At 42.6% G+C, this 23662-nt stretch overlaps 1 protein-coding gene across 1 annotated transcript in view; it reads left to right on the top strand.

Annotated features, from left to right (window-relative positions):
• Nucleotides 1–23662, top strand: part of LOC128693583 (uncharacterized) — a 109225-nt gene that overhangs the window by 52202 nt on the left and 33361 nt on the right. The window lies entirely within an intron of this gene.

Here is a 23662-nt window from a genome sequence, read left to right as displayed (position 1 = left end):
GTTTAGTCTTATCTTTCCCTGTACATTATCAAATAATCTTGTCTTCCTGTCTTCTAACTTCTGGCCTTTTCCTTCTCTCCTAGCATAGACCAATAGGCCTATTGCAAGGTTCATCTTTTCCTTTGTTCTTCTTTGAGCCCCTTATGGGATTTGTGTTATTACATGCCTCCCTCACTTTGTGTTAGAAGTATACATATTCCTGGCCAGTGGTGCATAAAACAAACTCAGTATAACATGTAAAACTAGGAATGACTCTTGAAATGTTACATATTCCATATTTTTCAAATAATGTTTACCCCCAAAAACGAGCTTAATACACATGCACCAAATCATCATAAACAAAAAACAAAATGAGTTTTGTCAAAAGATATCAGAAAAAATCCAAAATTCAATCGTATTCTTCCTACTATAGGTTGACCATCACTAATCCAGCATCATCGGGACCTGTAGGGTGCCAGATTAGTGATTTTGCCAGATTACAGAGTAGCTACGTTAGAAAACACTTAGTCCAACTCCGACATTTACGCATCGGTGATTTCGCCCACTTTACGCCCTATTTTTGGCTCATTCCATTGTTCCAGTCTACCAAACTCATAGCTATTTCACCAGTATTCCTTCTATTCTGTCGACTGAGTACAAGAAACTGCCCATTTACCTATTTTAGTTATCCAATAAAGTGTTCAGAAATTGGTAATTTGGCCAATTTCACACAAATTTCAAGAAATGCCAGTTTTAAAAGAGGGTCCAGAATAAACAATGCAGACATTCCTGGGTCTAAAATAACATTTTCCAAGCACCTCTTATATTACATATGCTTTCCATTTTTAATTTTTATTCACACAAAAATAGAAGAGTTACTGTTATGCAAACTACTCCTTTATTGTAATAATTGTATAAATAATGTCAACCCATTCATGAGCATGTATTAGACCAGCCAGTTGGACGTATATTGGACGAGCCATGTCATTTGTGTACTCTGGAATATCTGCAAAATTCAGACATTTCTAGTACTTTGAGCTCGATTTCAGGGTGCTTTCAGTCCTGAAATCAATCAAAATCATATTTATTTCTGTAAGTAAGTTTATTCAGTTATACACAAATACAGTTACATAGATTATCATAAATAGCATAAGTGTAGAAAGCCTAGGATAACCCAAAAAAGTCAAAGTGTCTTATTTCCATTCTGTCAAGTGAGACCAAGAAACCGAGAATGAAACCATAAAAACCACATGAAAATACACTGCAAAGTTGCTGTTTTCTCATGCACTGCATGCTGCATTTTTTTTTATATTGTGCACACTTACTACTTGAACTCATTCATACCTAGGTTCAAATTTACCACTCACAGCTTATCTGAGTGAGCTGAGCTCGTGGCGTTGCACTACGGGACGACCCTGAAAATGTTAACACAAAAACTATGCAGCACTAGGATTAAAATTTTGGCACACAAACATATTTAACCCTTTGAGGGTCCAAGAATTTTCAAAAAGAAATTTTTGTTATTTTTCCTCATGAAATGGTAGAGAAATCTTTTTCTGAAGGTAATAAACAGAAAGTATGAAATTTGATGGAAAATTTATAAAATTTCACTATCACAAATTTTACTGCATCAATGATATTTATGCATCGGCGATTTTGCCCACTTTGACTCCAGTTGATCACATTCTTTGCTATTTCACTAGTATTACTTCTGTTTTATCGATTGAGTACAAGAAACTGCCCAATCAACCATTTCAACTACCCAATAAAGTGGTCAGAAATTGGTAATTTGGCCATTTTCACACAAAGCTCAAAATACACCAATTTCAAAATAGGGTCTAGAATAAACACTGCAGGCATTCCTGGCACTAAAATAACATTTCCCTTGTTTAGTAGTTATGTTTCCAGGCTTTACAAATGAATTCCATTTTGATTTTTGATTTCCATAAAGAATTTTTATTCACACCAAAAAATAGAAGATTTACTGTTATGCAATATTGTAATAATTGTATAAATAATATCAGCGCTTTCGTGAACGTATATTAGACCCACCAGCTGACGTGTATTGGATGCGTGACATCATTTGTTTACTCTTGAACATTGGCAAAAATAGAACATTTCTGCTACTTTGAGCTCAATTTCAAACTATTTTCCTCACTAAAACCAATCAAAATCATCTCTATTTCTGTAACATATCTTCCATTTTATTAAACGAGACCAAGAAACCGTGATCACAACTGTAAAAAAACATAAGAAAATACACCGCAAAGTCAGTGTTTTAACCCTTTCACTCTCAAGACCCCTGATACTGAAGTCACTCTCAGTATCGAAGAATTTAAAAAAAAAAAATCTTATGAAATGATATAGGATTTTTTCTGATGTTAATGACACGAAAAGTACAAAATTTGATGGAAAACTTACGGAATTACACTCTTGTGAAGTTAGCGGTCTCGGCAATATATATGCATCAATGATTTTGCCCATGTTGAGCCCTATTTTCAGCCACTTCCATTGTTCCAGTCGACCAAATTCATAGCTATTTTGCTAGAACTCCATTTGTTCTATTGATTGAGTACAAGAAACTGCCCATTTACTGATTTCAACCACCCAATAAAGTGGTCAGAAATTGGCAATTTGGCCAATTTCACAAATTTCAAAAGATGTCAATTTCAAAATAGGGTCCAGAATAAACAATGCAGACATTCCTGGCACTAAAACAACATTTTCTCTGTTCATTTGTGACATCTCCAGGCCCCTCTTATATCATTCCAGGCCCCTCTTATATCACTCTTGCTTTCCATTTTTAATTTTTATTCACACAAAAAATAGATTTACTGTTATGCAGACTACTGCATTATTGTAATAGTTCTATAAATAATGTCAAGTCATTCATGACTCCGTATTAGACTGACCAGTTGGACACATATTGGACGGTGATGTCATTTGTTTACTCTTAAACATTGGCAAAAATCAAACATTTCTGCTACTTTGAGCTCAATTTCAAGGTACAGTGAGCCCTCAGTTAATGATGCCATTGGATAGTGATAAAATCGGATACCAATATGTTTTTGCGTCAAAATATTGGCTCAGCTAACGATAAAAAACTCATTTAAGGACATTCGTCCAGAACATGTCCGCGCAGCCTGAGCTGACTGGGCTGCAGCGTGCCATTGTTTACAAGCCTGTGTGGACGATTCTATGCGTACATGTGATACATTTTGTATTCATTGTTTTTAATGCTTGTAACTGCTAAATAAGCCACCATGGGCCCAAAAAAGTGCCAGCCCTGTGTTAAAAAGGGTGAGAAATACTATTGAACTGAAAAAAGAGATAATCGCAAAGTACGAAAGTGGAGTGCGTGCCTCCGAGCTGGCCAGGTTGTATAACAAACCTCAATCAACCATCGCTACTATCTTGGCCAACAGAAAGGCAATCAAGGAAGCTGTTATTGCGAAAGGTGCAAGTATACTTACAAAACAGAGATCGCAAATACTCGAAGATGTGGAGAGACTGTTGTTTGTGTGGATCAACGAGAAACAATTATCAGGAGATAGTGTTTCACAGTCAGTTCTATGTAAAAAGGCAAGGCAGTTGCATGCGGATCTCATTAATAAAATGCCTCCAAATAGTGCTGATATTGATGAATTTAAGGCCAGCAAAGGCTGGTTTGAGAGATTTAAGAATCATAGTGGCATACATAGTGTGATAAGGCATGGTGAGGCTGCCAGTTCAGACAAAAAAGTGGCTGAAAAATGTGTAGGACTTTAAGGGGTACATAGAGGCTGAAAAATTAAATCCTCAACAAGTGTTCACTTGTGATGAAACAGGCCTGTTTTGGAAGAAAATGCCAAACAGAACCTACATTACTCAGGAGGAAAAGGCATTCCCAGGACACAAGCCTATGAAAGACAGGCTAACTCGCATGTTTTGTAGTAATGGGCACTCCCTCAACTACCTCAAGTCATACCTCAGCAACAGAAGCCAATATGTGTACGCAAATGGGGCAAACTCTTCCGCACAACCAATTACAGTTGGTGCCCCACAGGGAAGTGTCCTTGGCCCTCTTCTCTTTCTCCTATACATAAATGACCTACCAAATGCTTCGCAATTACTCAAACCCACACTATTTGCAGATGACACTACATACGTCTTCTCTCACCCGAGCCCAGTCACGCTAGCCAATACTGTAAATACCGAATTACAGAAAATATCTACCTGGATGAGGACTAACAAACTTACACTAAACATTGACAAAACCTACTTCATTCAGTTTGGTAACAGAGCTACAGATGTCCCTCTTAACATAATGATAAATGGATCACCTATCACAAAGCTAACAGAGGGAAAATTCTTAGGAATCCACCTTGATAATAGACTCAAATTTCATACACATATACAACAAATTTCTAAGAAAATTTCCAAGACCGTAGGCATACTATCGAAGATACGGTACTATGTTCCACAGTCAGCCCTCCTGGCCCTATATCACTCTCTTATTTACCCCTATCTCACCTATGGAATTTGTGCATGGGGCTCAACAACAATTAACCATCTCAGACCACTAATTACCCAACAAAAGGCTGCAGTCAGAATGATAAATTCCCACTACAGGCAGCACGCTCCACCAATATTCAAAACACTTAACTTACTCACCATACAAAACATCCATACTTATTATTGCACCTATTACATACATAGAACACTTAACTCTGATATTAACCCTCCCCTCAAACATCTCCTTGCCAACCTCAACAGAACACATGACCATAACACAAGGCACAGATCAGTCTTTGATGTTCCTCGTATCCATCTCACGCTATGCAAAAATTCAATGCACATAAAAGGCCCTAAAATCTGGAATTCATTACCTGTAAATATAAAAGAAACACTACCTGTTTATAAATTCAAGTCTCTTCTCAAAGATCACTTACTCACCCAAAACCAAATAAATACTGAATAACTGAACCTTATAAATTGTATATTTTAAATGTTTTTCACAATTATATCACATAAATGTTAAACCTAAGACCCAATCTAACTTTGTTATTTTTTAAATACACTACCTAACAGAATACTCCATTCTACTGAATGTACAACAATGCATGCAATCATATGACCTGTCTTTGTAATACTCATTTGTGCTTTATTGTTAACTGTTTACAATAATGTTGTATCACTGATTACATCATTGCTTAGTTAATCTTAAGTTAATTTCAACCCAGCCCGTAATGCTATGCATACAAGTGGCTTTGGCATACTGCTCTTACCTGTATTTTTTTGTACCTCTGTATGTATGTTCAAATACTAGTGGGGATTGTTGAGTGAAGCCTTTACTGGTGTATCACTCTGAAACTCTCAGAATGTTCAAGAAAAACAGTGTCGTCAAGCCTAATTTGTGTGTGATGTGGAGGGCAAACAGTAAAGCATGGGTCACTAGGGACATTTTCCTCAATTGGTTCTATCAAGTGTTTGGCCCCAGTGTGAAAAAATGCCTCCTGGAAAATAAATTGGAACTCGAGTGCCTCCTGGTATTAGACAATGCTCCTGCTCATCCTCCAGACTTGCAAGAGCGAATTGTTGGGAAGTTTAGTTTCATCAAAGTGAAATTTTTGCCCCCAAACGCTACTCCTCTTCTCCAGCCCATGGACCAACAGGTCATTTCAAATTTCAAAAAACTGTACACCAAAGCAGTATTTCAAAAGTGCTTTGAAGTGACCTCAGACACTGAATTGACCCTAAGAGAGTTCTGGAAAGATCATTTCAGTATCCTCAGTTTCATAAACCTTATAGGTAAGTCTTGGGAGAGAGTGGCTTGCAGGACTTTGAACTCTGCTTGGAGAAAATTGTGGCCACAATGTGTACAAGAGAGGGATTTTGAAGGGTTTGGGGCTAACCCCGAGGAGCCTATACCAGTTGTGGAAACTGTTGTGTCATTGGAGAAGTCCATGGGGTTGGAGGTTCATGGCGAGGATGTGGAAGAGTTGGTGGAGGACGACGATGAAGAGCTAACCACTGATGAGCTGCAAGAGCTTCATCTGACACAGCTGTTGCAAGCCATGCTGGTGACTTTTACAATGACAATGTTGTGTCTCATTTTAGGGAAATCTTAAAGACATGCCAGAAACAGAGCTCCCTGGACAGATTTTTGGTGCAACAGGGGTCCAGTGACTCTCAAGCTGGTCCTAGTGGCATTAAAAAACAAAGAAGGGAGGTAACCCCAGAAAAGGACTCGCTACCTAAAGTCCTTATGGAAGGGGATTCCCCTTCCAAACAATAATACACCTCCATCCTCTCCCTTCCTCCCATCTCATCACTAAGTCTTCAATAAAAGTAGTGTCATTTTATGAATTATTAATGTATTTATTCTGCATGTCTCATTGTTTTCTGTTTAGGAAAATGTATATTTCATGTGAAAAAAATATTTTTTTTTAATACTTTTGGGTGTCTGGAATGGATTAATTGGATTTCCATTATTTCTTATGGTTGAAAATTAATTTGGATAACGATAAAATCAGTTAAGGACAAGCTCTCTGGAATGGATTAATACCGTTAACTGAGGGTCCACTGTACTTTTCTTTGTGAAACCAATCAAAAGCATCTCTATTTCTGTAATATATCTTCCATTCTGTCAAATGAAACCATGAAAATGAGAATACAGCCATAAATACCATACGAAAATACACCTCAAAGTCGGCGTTATAAACCATGGAGTTGTTTTCCCCTTATGCACTGTGTGCTGCAGGTTTTTTTTTTTTTAATACTGCGCACACTGACCACGCAGACCCCATTCTCTCACATGTAGGTCTACCAACTTTCTCCCACAAGATTCAAAGCCGCTAGAATTTTGGCGTAATACTACAGCACCAACACTGGTTGGCAAGATATAGTACTACGGCACTGACAGTGCAAGGGTTAGTGTAATGCAGTGGTGGCTGAAAGGACTTGAGCTGCTCGTTTGTACAGTAGAGGTGGTACTTGGGTTATATTTCCTGATTTGTTTTTTAGAGTGTTAATAATCATGGTAACCTAAGTGGACTTTGTTGGTGCAAGATAGTGGGATGTTGAGAAGTTTCCATCAAGATAATCATTAGCCCAGGCATTGGTACGTATTTGGAATTTTACTGGCGAGATTTGATCCTATGGTTGAGAAGTCGTTCATTTATCTTGTTAGCTGTATCAATGGGCAGGAGTTTCAGTTTGTTTGGTTTAGTTAGCACAATATTACTAGTTCGGTTCAGTTTGTGGTGCCCAGGATCAGAGAGAGTGTCTTCCGGGTCGTTTTTATATCTCCTCTTGTTTCAGTGAATCTGTTAGAATGGTATACAGTGGACCCCCGCATAGCGATATTAATCCGTGCAACAGGGCTGATTGTTATGCGAAATTATCGTTATGCGAATGAATTTTCCCCATAAGAAATAATGGAAATCAAATTAATCCGTGCAAGACACCCAAAAGTATGAAAAAAAAAATTTTACCACATGAAATATACATTTTCCTACACACAAAGAGAAGGATACATGCACAATAGTAGAGTAGTACATGCACAATATATATTGTGCATGTACTACTCTACTAAATGAAGAATAAATGACACTTACCTTTATTGAAGATGCAGCAATGACTGATGAGACACTGTGTCCTGGGAGTGCCTTTTCCTCCTGAGTACTGTAGGTCCTGTTTGGCATTTTCTTCCAGAACAGGCCTTATCACACTGTGTATGCCACTACGATTCTTAAATCTCTCAAACCAACCTTTGCTGGCTTTAAATTCACCAATATGAGCACTAGTTCCAGGCATTTTTCCCTGTTCACCTGGGTGTTAGTCGACTGGTGTGGGTTGCATCCTGGGAGACAAGATTAAGGACCCCAATGGAAATAAGTTAGACAGTCTTCGATGACACTGACTTTTTTGGGTTATCCTGGGTGGCAAATCCTCTGGGGTTAATTGTTTCTTGGTATTCTCAATAAGCCACACCAACAACGGTGCTACAGCAGCAGCAGCAGCAGCAGCAGCTGACAGTGTTACAGCAGCAGCAGCAGCAGCTGACAGTGCTACAGCAGCAGCAGCAGCTGACAGTGCTACAGCAGCAGCTGACAGTGCTACAGCAGCAGCAGACAATGCTACAGCAGCAGCAGACGGTACTACAGCAGCAGCAGCAGCTGACAGTGCTACAGCAGCAGCAGACGATGCTACAGCAGCAGCAGACGATGCTACAGTAGCAGCAAACGGTACTACAGCAGCAGCAGCAACTGACGGTGGTACAGCAGCAGCAGCAGCAGCTGACGGTGCTACAGCAGCAGCAGCAGCTGACAGTGCAGCAGCAGCAGCAGCAGCTGTACCACCAATAGTAGCGATGGTTGATTGGGGTTTATTATACAACCTGGCCAGCTCGGAGACACGCACTCCACTTTCATACTTATCAATGATCTTTTTCTTCATCTCTATAGTAATTCTCACCCTTATTGCTGTAGGGTTGGCACTAGAAGCTTTCTTGGGGCCCATGGTCACTTATTTTGCAGATAAAATCACCAAAAACACTGTAATAATACGAAATGTTCCGATTGTATGCTTGGATGTTACAGCGGAGGCTGGCTGGTAAACAATGCCACCGGCGGAACATGTGAGGCTGGCTAAGGGCACACATTAGACGCGTCTTGGACGAACAGCGTTGAGCGGGTTTTTTAGCGGTATGCGAGGCAAAATCTTGGCGATAAAATGTAGCGGTATGCGGATTTAACGTTATGCAAGGCCAACGGTATGTGGGGGTCCACTGTAGTTGCTTGGACTTTTTGATTCATTTGGTGAGGCCTGACATATAGTATTTAATTAATTCTTTAGTTATTCAGCCCCTTCTGTATTGTTTTTCATATTGATGTTTCACATCGATGGATCTTAGGATGCTGTTAGTAAGCTATGGGATTACGAACAGCATTTGCAAGTCATGCACACGATCACAGTTTTGTTTTTCTCATCATGGTCTTGCTTATTCAAATCGGAACTCAGTTTTCTCCAGCATGTGCAGTTAGTGACACAGAGCTCGACAGTGAATGATTTCACCAAGACATAGCCATTGTAGAGAAGAGATATCAGGGAATTCCAACAATCGGTTTGATGGCTGACTACTGTTGAACGCTAGTGTGGGAGAGCAGTACAGAACACAAAGTGAGAAGGCTCACACACTACCACCCACTACCTCACACACTTCCACTACCTCACACACTACCACCCACTACCTTGCACACCACCACCCACTACCTCACACACTACCACAGACTACCTCACACACTACCACCCTCTACCTCACATACTACCACCCACTACTTCACAAACTACCACCCACTGCATCACACACTACCACCCACTACCTCACACTACCACCCACTACCTCACACACTACCTCACACACTGCCACCCACTAGCTCATGCACTACCACCCACTCCCTCACACACTACCACCCACTACCTCACACACTACCACCCACTAACACTACCACCCAATACCTCACACACTACCGCCCACTAACACACCAGTGAACCAGTGAAGAGGCGGGGCCAGGAGCTTGGACTCGACCCCCTGCAACCTCAACTAGGTGAGTACACACTACCACCCACTACCTCCCACACTACCACCCACTACCTCACACACTACCACCCACTACCTCCCACACTACCACCCACTACCTTACACATTACCACCCACTACCTCCCACACTACCACCCACTACCTCACACACTACCACCCACTACCTCACACACTACCACCCACTACCTCACACACTTCCACTACCTCACACACTACCACCCACTACCTCACACACTTCCACTACCTCACACACTACCACCCGCTAACTCACACACTACCACCCACTACCTCACACACTTCCACTACCTCACACACTACCACCCGCTAACTCACACACTACCACCCACTACCTCACACACTTCCACTACCTCACACACTACCACCCACTACCTCACACACTTCCACTACCTCACACACTACCACCCACTACCTCACACACTACCACCCACTACCTCACACACTACCACCCACTACCTCACACACTTCCACTACCTCACACACTACCACCCACTACCTCACACACTACTGCCCACTAACTCACACACTACCACCCACTACCTCACACATTACCACCCACTACCTCACACACTACCTCACACACTACCACCCACTACCTCACACACTACCACCCACTACCTCACACACTACCACCCACTACCTCACACACTACCACCCACTACCTCACACACTTCCACTACCTTACACACTACCACCCACTACCTCACACACTACCACCCACTACCTCACACACTACCACCCACTACCTCCCACACTACCACCCACTACCTCACACTACCACCCACTACCTCAAACACTACCACCCACTACCTCACACACTACCACCCACTACCTCACACACTACCACCCACTACCTCACACACTTCCACTACCTCACACACTACCACCCACTACCTCACACATTACCACCCACTACCTCACACACTACCACCCACTACCTCACACACTACCACCCACTACCTCACATATTACCACCCACTACCTCACACACTACTTCCTACTACCTCACTACCACCCACTACCTCACACACTACCACCCACTACCTCACACACTACCACCCACTACCTCACATATTATCACCCACTACCTCACACACTAACACCCACTACCTAACGCACTACCACCCACTATCTAACACACTAGCTCATGCACTACCACCCACTAACTCTCACTCTACCACCCACTAACTCATGCAATACCACCCACTACCTCACACACTACCACCCACTAACACTACCACCCAATACCTCACACACTACCACCCACTAAGCCCTTTGAGGGTCGACAGGCCCTCTCCGAAACTCGTTCTCAGGGTCGGCCAAATTTCAAAAAAAAAAAAATTATTTTTTCTTATGAAAAAATAGAGTTTTTTTTTCTAAACATTATAGGATAAACAAAAAAATTTTACCGTCAATACTTACGGAGATATGGATGCATGAAGTTTGCAGAAAATGAGCCGCGTATGGCAACAGCGGCGACTGCCGCTCACCCGGTAAACTTTGATTTACTTGTATTTGAAGGTTTGTTGTTTTTTTCACTATTTTATTTTTTCACATAACTTATGTGGCCTATGAGACCAAAGTAAGGTGCAATGTACATATATACACTCGTTGTATACAACACAATAAGCATACAAACATAATTATCAATATATTGTTTACAAAACTTGTTTACAAAAACAAACAATACAAAACATTGTTTATTATTATTGTTCTATAATATATATACCAATATACAGTCACTGAACATATTCCTATTAGTTCTGCAGCTTGTGGAACTCTGAAACATGGTGTCATACACAATGGTGTTTTATCTTTCTCCCTCATTCTATCTCTTTCAATCTGTCTCTCTCTTTCTATCTGTCTGTCTATCTCTGTCTCACAGGTACAAATAAATACAAGTATACATAGTATAAATTACCTAGGATAACCCAAGAAATCCAGACAAAGTGCTATACTCTGCTTGAAGATGTGAGTAAAAGTGATGACACAGTCTTGTGGCTCTCTGAGACAGAGAGCTAGACGGATAGACAGATAGACAGGGAGCTTGACAGACAGACAAATAGACAGACAGAAATGTTAGTGTACCAGTACCAGTGTACTAGTGTTCCACCCTCCTCCTCCTCCTCCTCTGCCTCCTCCTCTGCCTCCTCCTCCTCTTGCCTCCTCCTCCTCTTGCCTCCTCCTCCTCTGCCTCCTCCTCCTCTGCCTCCTCCTCCTCCTCCATTCTTGGAACAAGTTTGAAGAGCTTGTAGTTCATAATCACTATCATTATCATCACCAATGCTCACATCTGAGTCTGGGATTTTGGAAAATAGGAGTTTCCTCTTTGATTCTGGTACAACTGAACGACGGCCCAGCACCAGAGGTGGAAGGCTGTGGGTTGTCTGGGTTTTCCTCACTATTACCCATATTATGGTCATTAGTTTCGGTCAAAACCTCACCAGAATCTTGAAACTCATCTTCACTGTCACTTCCATCTGTATTAGAACTGTCACTGGGGAACAAAAGTGTCCCAATTCGCCGAGGAGTGAGGAACTTCTTACCGCAGGGCACGTGGAAATTGTGTACTATGATGGCATTCCCACAATGCACCACTGGGTCCCAGATTTTTTTCCTACTGCGCACACCCACCACACAGACCCATTCTCTCACATCTAGGCTTATCAGCCTTTTCCTGCGAGATTTGAGGCCGCTAGAATTTATGCGTACTAGTACGTCAAAAACCCCTACGCGTAAGACGTACTAGTACGACCAAAACCCTCAAAGGGCTAACACACCAGTGAACCAGTGAAGGGGCGGGGCCAGGAGCTTGGACTCGACCCCCTGCAACCTCAACTAGGTGAGTACAACTAGGTGAGTACACACTACCACCTACTACCTCCCACACTACCACCCACTACATTACACACTTCCACTACCTCACACACTACCACCCACTACCTCACACTACCACCCACTACCTCACACACTACCACCCACTACCTCCCACACTACCACCCACTACCTCACACACTTCCCATACCTCACACACTACCACCCACTAACTCACACACTACCACCCACTACCTCACACATTACCACCCACTAACTCACTACCACCCACTACCTCACACATTACCACCCACTACCTCACACACTACCAACCACTACCTCACCCACTACCACCCACTACCTCACACATTACCACCCACTACCTCACATATTACCACCCACTACCTCACACACTAACACCCACTACCTCACACACTACCACCTACTACCTCACTACCACCCACTACCTCACACACTACCACCCACTACCTCACACTACCACCCACTACCTCACACACTACCACCTACTACCTCACATATTACCACCCACTACCTCACACACTAACACCCACTATCTAACACACTACCACCCACTATCTAACACACTAGCTCATGCACTACCACCCACTAACTCACACACTACCACCCACTAACTCATGCATTACCACCCACTACCTCACACACTACCACCCACTACCTCACACACTACCACCCACTACCTCACATATTACCACCCACTACCTCACACACTAACACCCACTATCTAACACACTACCACCCACTATCTAACACACTAGCTCATGCACTACCACCCACTAACTCACACACTACCACCCACTAACTCATGCATTACCACCCACTACCTCACATATTACCACCCACTACCTCACACACTAACACCCACTATCTAACACACTACCACCCACTATCTAACACACTAGCTCATGCACTACCACCCACTAACTCACACACTACCACCCACTAACTCATGCCCTACCACCCACTAACTCACACACTACCACCCACTAACTCATGCCCTACCACCCACTAACTCACACACTACCACCCACTAACTCATGCACTATCACCCACTACCTCACACACTACCACCTACTACCTCACTACCACCCACTACCTCACACACTATCACCCACTACCTAACACACTACCACCCACTACCTCACACACTACCCCCACTTCCTCACACATTACCATCCACTAACTCCTGCACTACCACCCACTAGCTCATGCACTACCTCACACATTACCACCCACTACCTCACACACTACCACCCACTTCCTCACATACTACCACCCACTACTTCACACACTACCACCCACTACCTCACACACTACCCCCCACTACCTCACACTACCCCCACTTCCTCACACTCTACCACCCACTAGCTCATGCACTACCACCCACTACCTCACACCACCACCCACTAACTCACTACCACCCTCTAGCTCACACACTACCACCCTCTAGCTCACACACTGCCACCCACTAGCTCATGCACTACCACCTACTACCTCTTACACTACCACCCACTTGCTCATGTACTACCACCCACTACCTCATACACTACCACCCACTAGCTCATGCACTACCACCCACTAGCTCATGCACTACCACCCACTAACCCACTACCACCCACTTACCCACTACTATCCACTAGCTCACTTCCATCCACTAACTCTCACACTCCCACCCACTAACTCACACACTACCTCCCATTAACTCACACATACCCACCTACTAGCTCACTACCACCCACTAGCTCTCACACGAGTCCTTGGTTCACCCAAAGGTGTAAGGAGGCAAAAACTAGGTGTACTAGAGAATGGAAAAGGTACAGAAGACAGAGAACTCAGGAAAATAAAGAAATCAGCTGAAGAGCCAGAAACGAATATGCACAGATAAGAAGTGAGGCTCAGAAACAATATGAAAATGACATAGCATCAAAAGTAAAGACTGACCCGAAGCTGTTGTACAGCCACATCAGGAGGAAAACAACAGTCAAGGACCAGGTAATCAGACTGAGGAAGGGTGATGGGGAATTCACAAGAAACGACCAAGAGGTATGTCAGGAGCTCAACACAAGATTTAAAGAGGTATTTACAGTGGAAACCAGTAGGACTCCAGGAAATCAGAACAGGGGGGGCACACCAGCAAGTGCTGGATGAGGTACATATAACCAAGGAGGAGGTGAAGAAGCTGCTATGCGAACTTGACACCTCAAAGGCGGTGGGACCAGACAACATCTCTCCATGGGTCCTTAAAGAGGGAGCAGAGATATTGTGTGAGCCATTAAGAAAGATCTTCAATACATCATTTGAAACTGGGCAACTCCCTGAGGTATGGAAAATGGCAAATGTAGTCCCAATTTTTAAAAAGGGAGACAGACATGAGGCACTAAACTACAGACCTGTATCACTAACGTGTATAGTATGCAAGGTCATGGAGAAGATCATCAGGAGGAGAGTGGTGGGGCACCTGGAAAGAAACAAGTGTATAATTGACAACCAGCATGATTTCAGGGAAGGAAAATCATGTGTCACAAACCTACTAGAGTTTTATGACAAGGTGACAGAAGTAAGACGAGAGAGAGGGGTGGATCGACTGCATATTTTTGGACTGCAAGAAGGCCTTCAACACAGTTCCTCACAAGAGGTTACTGCAAAAGCTAGAGGATCAGGCACACATAACAGGAAAGGCACTGCAATGGATCAGAATACCTGACAGGGAGGCAACAACGAGTCATGGTACGAGATGAGGTGTCAGAGTGGGCGCCTGTGACAAGCGGGGTTCCACAGGGGTCAGTCCTAGGACCTGTGCTGTTCTTGGTATATGTGAACGACATAACGGAAGGGATAGACTCAGAAGTGTCCTTGTTTGCAGATGATGCGAAGTTAAGGAGAAGAATCAAATCGGATGAGGATCAGGCAGGACTACAAAGAGACCTGGACAGGCTACAAGCCTGGTCCAGCAACTGGCTCCTTGAATTTAACCCTGCCAAATGCAAAGTCATGAAGATTGGGGAAGGGCAAAGAAGACCGCAGACACAATATAGTTTAGATGGCCAAAACCTGCAAACCTCACTCAAGGAAAAAGATCTGGGGGTGAGTATAACACCGAGCATATCTCCTGAGGCGCATATCAATCAGATAACTGCTGCAGCATACGGGTGTCTGGCAAACCTACGGATAGCGTTCCGATACCTCAGTAAGGATTCGTTTAAGACTCTGTATACCATTTACGTCAAGCCCATACTGGAGTATGCAGCACCAGTTTGGAATCCACACCTAGTCAAGCACGTCAAGAAATTAGAGAAAGTGCAAAGGTTTGCAACAAGACTAGTCCCAGAGCTACGGGGATTGTCCTACGAAGAAAGGTTGAGGGAAATCGGCCAGACGACACTGGAGGACAGGAGAGTCAGGGGAGACATGATAACGACATATAAAATACTGCGCGGAATAGACAAGGTGGACAAAGACGGGATGTTTCAGAGATGGGACACAGACACAAGAGGTCACAATTGGAAGTTGAAGAATCAGATAAATCAAAGGGATGTTAGGAAGTATTTCTTCAGTCATAGAGTAGTCAGGCCGTGGAATAGCCTAGAAAGTGACGTAGTGGAGGCGGGAACCATACATAGTTTTAAGGCGAGGTATGATAGAGCTCATGGGGCAGGGAGAGAGAGGGCCTAGTAGCAGTCAGCGAAGAGGCGGGGCCAGGAGCTGTGACTCGACCCCTGCAACCACAAATAGGTGAGTACAAATAGGTGAGTACACTACTGCCCACTAACTTACACACTACCACCCACTAACTCACACACTACCACCCACTAACTCACACATTACCACCCATTAGCTCTCACACTACCACCCACTAGCTCTCAGTCTCCCACCCACTAGCTTGTATGTTCACACCCACTGTCTTGCATGTTTACTCCCACTAGCTCACTTGCTCTCAGCCACTAGCTTACACATTCATACCTACTAGCCCATAAGACAATAGACTCACCTTGATTGACTATTGACTCCATTGGATTGACTCCACTGGATTACAAGTTTCTATGGTCTGAGGTTCATTCTGGATATGTCCATTTTCATTATTCCTGGGTAGTGGTGCCCACATTAGTTTGTTATTGCCTGTGCACATGGTTGCAACATCGTCATTTCGTCTTCAATTTTTCCCTGGGTTTACTGTTTTTAATAATTTTATTAAAGTACCATGTACAGTGGTACCTTGTTATATGACCTTAATTCCAGAAGGTTGTTCAAGTGCCAATCTCTTCGAGTACCGAACGAATTTGTTCCCATAAGGACTAATGTAAAGTAGATTAATCCGTTTCAGACCCCTAAAAATACACTTACAAAAGCACTTACAAAAATACACTTACATAATTGTTCGAGTTGGGAGCTGGACATGTGATCACCTAATTGTGGTTGCAGGGGTCGAGACTCAGCTCCTGGCCCTGCCTCTTCACTGATCGCTACTAGGTCCTTTCTCTCTCTGTTTCCAGAGCTTCGTCATACCTCATCTTAAAGCTGTGTATGGTTCCTGCCTCCACTACATCACTTGCTAGGCTATTCTACTTCCTGATGACTCTATGACTGAAGAAATACTTCCTAACATCCCTCTGACTCATCTGAGTCTTCAGCTTCCAATTGTGACCCCTTGTTTCTGTGTCCCCTCTCTGGAACAACCTGTCTCTGTCTACCTTATCTATTCCACGCAGTATTTTGTATGTCATTATCATGTCTCCCCTGACCCTCCTATCCTCCTATGTCTTAAGTCCGATTTCCCTCAACCTTTCTTCGTAGGACATTCCCCTGAGCTCCGGAACTAGCCTTGTTGCAAACCTTTGCACTATCTCTGATTTCTTGACATGCTTGACCAGGTGTGGGTTCCAAACTGGTGCTGCATACCACTGTACAGTGTTTTTAACAATGGCCTCTAAATCAAATGATGGAGCCAAGAAGTTTGTGACCTTTCCTGTTAAGCAGAAAGGCTGGAGACTAGTGTTTCAGTAGCCCAGGTGTGTGAAGAGTATGGTGAAACAAAACAGTGTCTAACATTCATAGAATCAAGAAAAAGCTTACACATTGTTTTGATGCACAGTGTAGATGTTAGCCTAAAAGGTTCTTTAGTTATTCCATTATCTCCTCGGCCATCTACATCTGCTGAACTATTAGTATCTCTCACACTGTCTACATCTCCCTCACCTGTGTGTCTCCCTCACCATCTGCATTGTTACTGCTGGAGCTCTACAGTTTCACTGACTCAAAATAAGTTATTCTGGGTTACCACTAGACTACATGGAAATATTGTACCTCAGTAAGCTCATCTATCCACCAGAGAAGGTAAGATAAATTACTGTACCATACTCTATTGTACTGTGCTGTACTTTTAATTCATTTTCTTTTCAGGTACAGGTAATACTGTATTTTACTCTAGTTTATTATAAGTATGTCTGGTAGTCTATCAGTACAGCAGATTGTCTATTTTATTGGGTGTTTGTCCATGTCTGGTAGTTGATTTATTAAGTGGACTACATCTGCTTATTCAAAACTTTTAATATAATGAATTTTTCACTAAAGTGGACACCCCTTTTCCCTATTAATTTGTTTTATTGAATTGTTAGGTAACATATATCTTGTGTTTCTTCAGACTTAAATAGCCAAAATTTTGAAAGAGACTATATAAGCTCAGGTTTGTAATCTGTGCATCAAGTTAGCTTAAAACAACCAATTTGGTTTTTGAACTGGGTAAAATCTTGTTTACTAATGTAATTGATCTCTGTATTCATTAGTTTAACTATTTTCAGGTTAAATTTACAGACTTAAGAACTGTTATGCTGCCTCAGCTCATTTTTTAAGTCCAGTTCTATCTAAAGTATACTATCACCCCCAGGATGCCATCCACAACAGTCATCTAACACTCAGGTACCTTCTTCTTTCAACAAACCGGCCATATCCCACCGAGGCAGGGTGGCCCAAAAAGAAAAAGAAAAGTTTCTCTTTTTAACTTTTTTAGTAATGTATACAGGAGAAGGGGTTACTAGCCCCTTGCTCCCGGAATTTTAGTCGCCTCTTACGCTACACATGGCTTACGGAGGAAGAATTCTGTTCCACTTCCCCATTTAGACGAGAGGAAATAAACCAGAACAAGAATTAGTAAGAAAATAGAAGAAAGCCCAGAGGGGTGTGTATATACATTAGGGCCCCACTTATACGGCAGATTAGGTTTCAGGTTACCGCCGTAAAGTGGAAATCGTCATAAAGTGGAACACCCATATAAATATTAGATAACAAGTTTACACTAACATATATTAAGTTAACAATAGAACTAGGCATTAAAAAACAATAAAAAAGTAAAATACACATATAGTACACTCATTACTTACCTTAAAATATTTGTAGTCTTAATCTAGAGTGAGATGAGAAGTATTTATTGTAAGAAATCAAGTGTGGTATGTATGGTAGTCAGCCAGGCTGCCATACCAGGCCAACCCATCCACACATAATATTCTATGACATTTAAGCGTCCTAGAGCGATAAAATGCATATACAGTTCACTCATTACTTACCTTAAAATATTTGTAGTCTTAATGTAGGGTCAGAGGTGAGTAAACGAGATAAAATGAATAAATGAGAGAGGGAGAATGAGTACATGAGAGAGGACACTCGCGGAGTTATGCAAACAAATCAGGCAAACGCCAGTTTGCAAACAAACCAGGCGAACATGTCTGGTTTGTGTACAAGTTACATTGTGTACAAGTTGTCTCTACATTGATATGGTAGAATAAATAAAGAGGAACACTCCCATTCTCATGTAACACCATTTTTAGAAGAAATGACACTCTGAGTGAAGGCATACAAAAAGAATAATTTTCTCCAGTTACGCCCAGTAACACACTTTCTCTTATGTTGGACTAGAGAAAATGTTATTCGTGCCGTCACTCTTACAAGTCGTCTGGCTCCCACATCTCATATTTATGTTTATTTATTCTACTATGAGGTGTATTTATGATCTTTATATGTTATGTATCATGTTTACTATATAAGTTTGAAAAAATGTCATAGATGGATTAATGAAAATGTGTATATTAACGTAATATACGACATTTAATGAGACTCAGTGATTATTATTGAATGTTATTATTGTCATTACTAATATGGCATCTCGAGACATAAGACACTTAATGATTTTAATGTGTACCTGCAATCCAGCACAGTGTGTAAGTTTATTTAGGTACAGGTATACATAAGTATAATTATCAGAGTATATATAAAATATGAAATAAGTTTTAACAACACTTGGAAATTTGGAGTTTCCAGACATAATGGAGAGACGTAGTGCTTACGGAACTCACGGAGAATGTAAACAAATCGGGTGGGGCACGGTAACCGTATTAGAAAGTCAGGTGGGGGAGCCATATAGGGAATTTTGGTCATAATTTGAAATGACCATATTAGTGGAACACCGTAAAACGAAATGCCGTAAAGCGAGGCTGTACTGTATATGCTTGTACATGTATGTGTAGTGCAACCTAAGTGTGAGTAGCAAGACGTACCTGAAATCTTGCATGTGTATGAGACAGAAAAAAGACATCAGCAGTCCTACCATCACGTAAATCAATTACAGGCTTCCCTTTTACACTCACTTGGCAGGACGGTAGTACGTCCCTGGGCGATTGCTGTCTACCAACCTGCTACCTAGGACTCGGGTACTAGTATTTAATGCAAGGTGAACAGGAGCAACAGATGTAAGGAGACTTGCCCATATGTTTCACTCTGCTCAGGATGTGAGCCAGAGTGGTCAACTAATGCCCAGATTCCTATTTACTCTTAAGTAAACACATACAGCAGAGTGTATAGAAATTTGCAACACATCTTGCCCTGCCCAAGATACATACACAACAATCATCTAACTCCTGGGTGCATGTTAACCCATTGACTCACTCTCATAGATCTACTTCAGTGGGATCAGTGTTGGTCACATAGTTCTATGCCTTAATTTTGGTATAGATGTGAAAGAAGGGGTCTGTGCAGTGGGTGGCACAGTATTAAAAAAAATCTTATGCATTAACAAAACAATGCAGTTTTTATTTCTTTATTCATTACAAATAATGTAGTTAACATGTAATGAAACATTGGAAGACACAAAAGAAAGCCAATAATTATACAATGCATTTTGGGCAAACTAATCCTAATGTTTAACCCTGTCACTCTGTCACGTAGAACTACGTTGTTGAGGCCAGGGTCACTGACATAGTTCTCCATCATGAGCTCAGCTCACTCAAGTAAGCTGTGAGTGGTAAATTTTGGCTTAAATATGACAGAATGAGTCTGTGCAGTGAGTGTGCACAATATAAAAAATATCCTGCCCCATACAGTGCATGATGGGAAAACCATAACTGGGATTGTGTGTATTAAATAACAACAAAAGGCACAATACCGTGACTGGAACGATACGCAAATAACCCGCACATAGAAGAGAGGAGCTTACGACAGACTTAGGGAGCACAAAAATAGTGTTAGGCATGCCGACACTAACAATGCTCTGTTCTGTCACGCCAGAGATCACAGCCATCCTATAGACTGGTCTTCTGCTAAAACTGTCTTCCCTACTTCCAACTTAACAGTCGCCATCTTGTTGAATCCTCTCTGATACACAACTTTCCTTGTATGAATCTTAGTCCTGGCTTCGTCTCTGTAGATGCCTTCCTCTCCCACTACATTGTAAAATGCTCCAAACTTCAGAACACCCGTGACTTAACCTGATTCCTCATTTTTTTTCTTCTTCTCCCTCTTCCCCTTTCCTCTTTCCTTTTTTGTCGTTCTTCTGTCACGTGTTTCTATTCCTTCATTATTTATTTCATCACTTCCCCTTCCCCCCACCTCTGTGCACTTGCTCTCCCTCTATGGGCACCTAGCTCCCTTGCAGTGCTCCCCTTTCTTTATATTTGACTGACTCCTCCGCCTTAGTGCCCCACTGCTGCTGCTGCTGCTGTCGCTGCCGCTGCCGTTGCCGCTGCCGCCGCCGCCGCCGCTGCCGCCACCTGCCGGCTGCTGGCTGCCCGCCGCCGCCGCCGCCGCCTCTTCCTGCCTATATATAGCCGTCCTGCTCCACTTCTAGTTAGTGTGACTTTGTAAATGGTCCAAGTTGGACCAAAACGTCGTCGTAAGCTCCTCTCTTCTATGTGCAGGTTATTTGTGTATTGTGTGTATTAGTTTAAAATAGCAACTTTGAGGTGTTTTCTCTCATGGTTTTTATTATTTTATTGGCTGTTTCATGATATCATTTGATAGAAGACATACATCTGAAATACAGATGATTTTGATTGATTTCCAGAGTTGAAGTAGCTTGAAATTAAGCTCAGAGTAGCTGAAATACAGTGGAACCTCAACTTACCAGTGCCCCAACATACGAGTTTTTTGAGATACGAGCCGTCGCTCGGTCGATTTTTTGCTCTGAGTTACAAGCCAAAATCCGAGTTACGAGCGAGCTTCCCCCTCCGAATTGTGTTTTGATCTTTAAATTGCCATATCTTGTATCGGCCAAGCAATCATGGCACCCAGTAGGCATACAAGTGTTGCTGAAAGTGACAAGAAAAGGTATAAGCATTTAAGTCTTAAATTAACAAAGAAAATAGAGATATTAGACGAGAAAGCCTATTACCTTAACCCTTTCAGGGTTAGGGTTATTGACGTACTAGTATGCATAAATTCTAGCATCCTCAAATCAAGCAGGAAAAGGCTGGTAGGCTTAGATGTGAGAAAATGGGTCTCTGTGGTCAGTGTGCATGGTACAAAAAAAATCGGGGACCCAGTGGTGCATTGTGGGAAAGCCATTTTATTTCACCTTTTTCACCATGTCTAGCGCTAAGAAACTCCTCACTCCTCGGCTAATTGGGGCTCTTTTGTTCCCAGGTGACAGTTCAAACACAGATGGAAGTGTCAGTGAAAATGAATTTCATGGTTTTGAGGAGTTTGTGACCAGGAAACCAGAAGAAAGGAAAGTAGGAAGAGATGAGAGGAAGGAAGGAAGAGATGAGAGGAAGAAAGGAAGAGATGAGAGGAAGGAAGGAAGGAGACCATCAACCTAGGATAACCCAAAAAATTCAGACTGACTTATTTCCATGTGGGTTGGGTGTTGACAGGCAGTGAGGGTGATGAGTGAAGGTGTGATTTGTCACTGTGACACTAATTATGCCGGTGACTCAGCATATTTACAAGTCCACCCCCACACAACAACTACAAGTCCACCCCCACACAACAACTACAAGTCCACCCCCACACAACAACTACAGGTCCACCCCCACACAACAACTACAAGTCCACCCTCACACAACAACTAAAGTCCACCCTACACAACAACTACAAGTCCACCCCCACACAACAACTACAAGTCCACCCTCACACAACAACTACAAGTCCACCCTCACACAACAACTACAAGTCCACCCTCACACAACAACTACAAGTCCACCCTCACACAACAACTACAAGTCCACCCTCACACAACAACTACAAGTCCACCCTCATACAACAACTACAAGTCCACCCTCACACAACAACTACAAGTCCACCCTCACACAACAACTACAAGTCCACCCCCACACAACAACTACAAGTCCACCCTCACACAACAACTACAAGTCCACCCCCACACAACAACTACAAGTCCACCCTCACACAACAACTACAAGTCCACCCCCACACAACTACAAGTCCACCCCCACACAACAACTACAAGTCCACCCCCACACAACAACTACAAGTCCACCCTCACACAACAACTACAAGTCCACCCTCACACAACAACTACAAGTCCACCCCCACACAACAACTACAAGTCCACCCTCACACAACAACTACAAGTCCCCCCTCACACAACAACTACACGTCCACCCCACACAACAACTACAAGTCCACCCCACACAACAACTACAAGTCCACCCTCACACAACAACTACAAGTCCACCCTCACACAACAACTACAAGTCCACCCTCACACAACAACTACAAGTCCACCCTCACACAACAACTACAAGTCCACCCTCACACAACAACTACAAGTCCACCCCCACACAACAACTACAAGTCCACCCCCACACAACAACTACAAGTCCACCCTCACACAACAACTACAAGTCCACCCCCACACAACAACTACAAGTCCACCCCCACACAACAACTACAAGTCCACCCTCACACAACAACTACAAGTCCACCCTCACACAACAACTACAAGTC

The sequence above is a fragment of the Cherax quadricarinatus genome, chromosome 57 (genome assembly GCF_038502225.1).
Source record: "Cherax quadricarinatus isolate ZL_2023a chromosome 57, ASM3850222v1, whole genome shotgun sequence".
In the NCBI taxonomy this organism is placed as follows: Eukaryota; Metazoa; Arthropoda; class Malacostraca; order Decapoda; family Parastacidae; genus Cherax; species Cherax quadricarinatus.
Note: the sequence above shows the minus strand (reverse complement) of the source record. Positions and strands in the feature narration are given on the sequence as shown.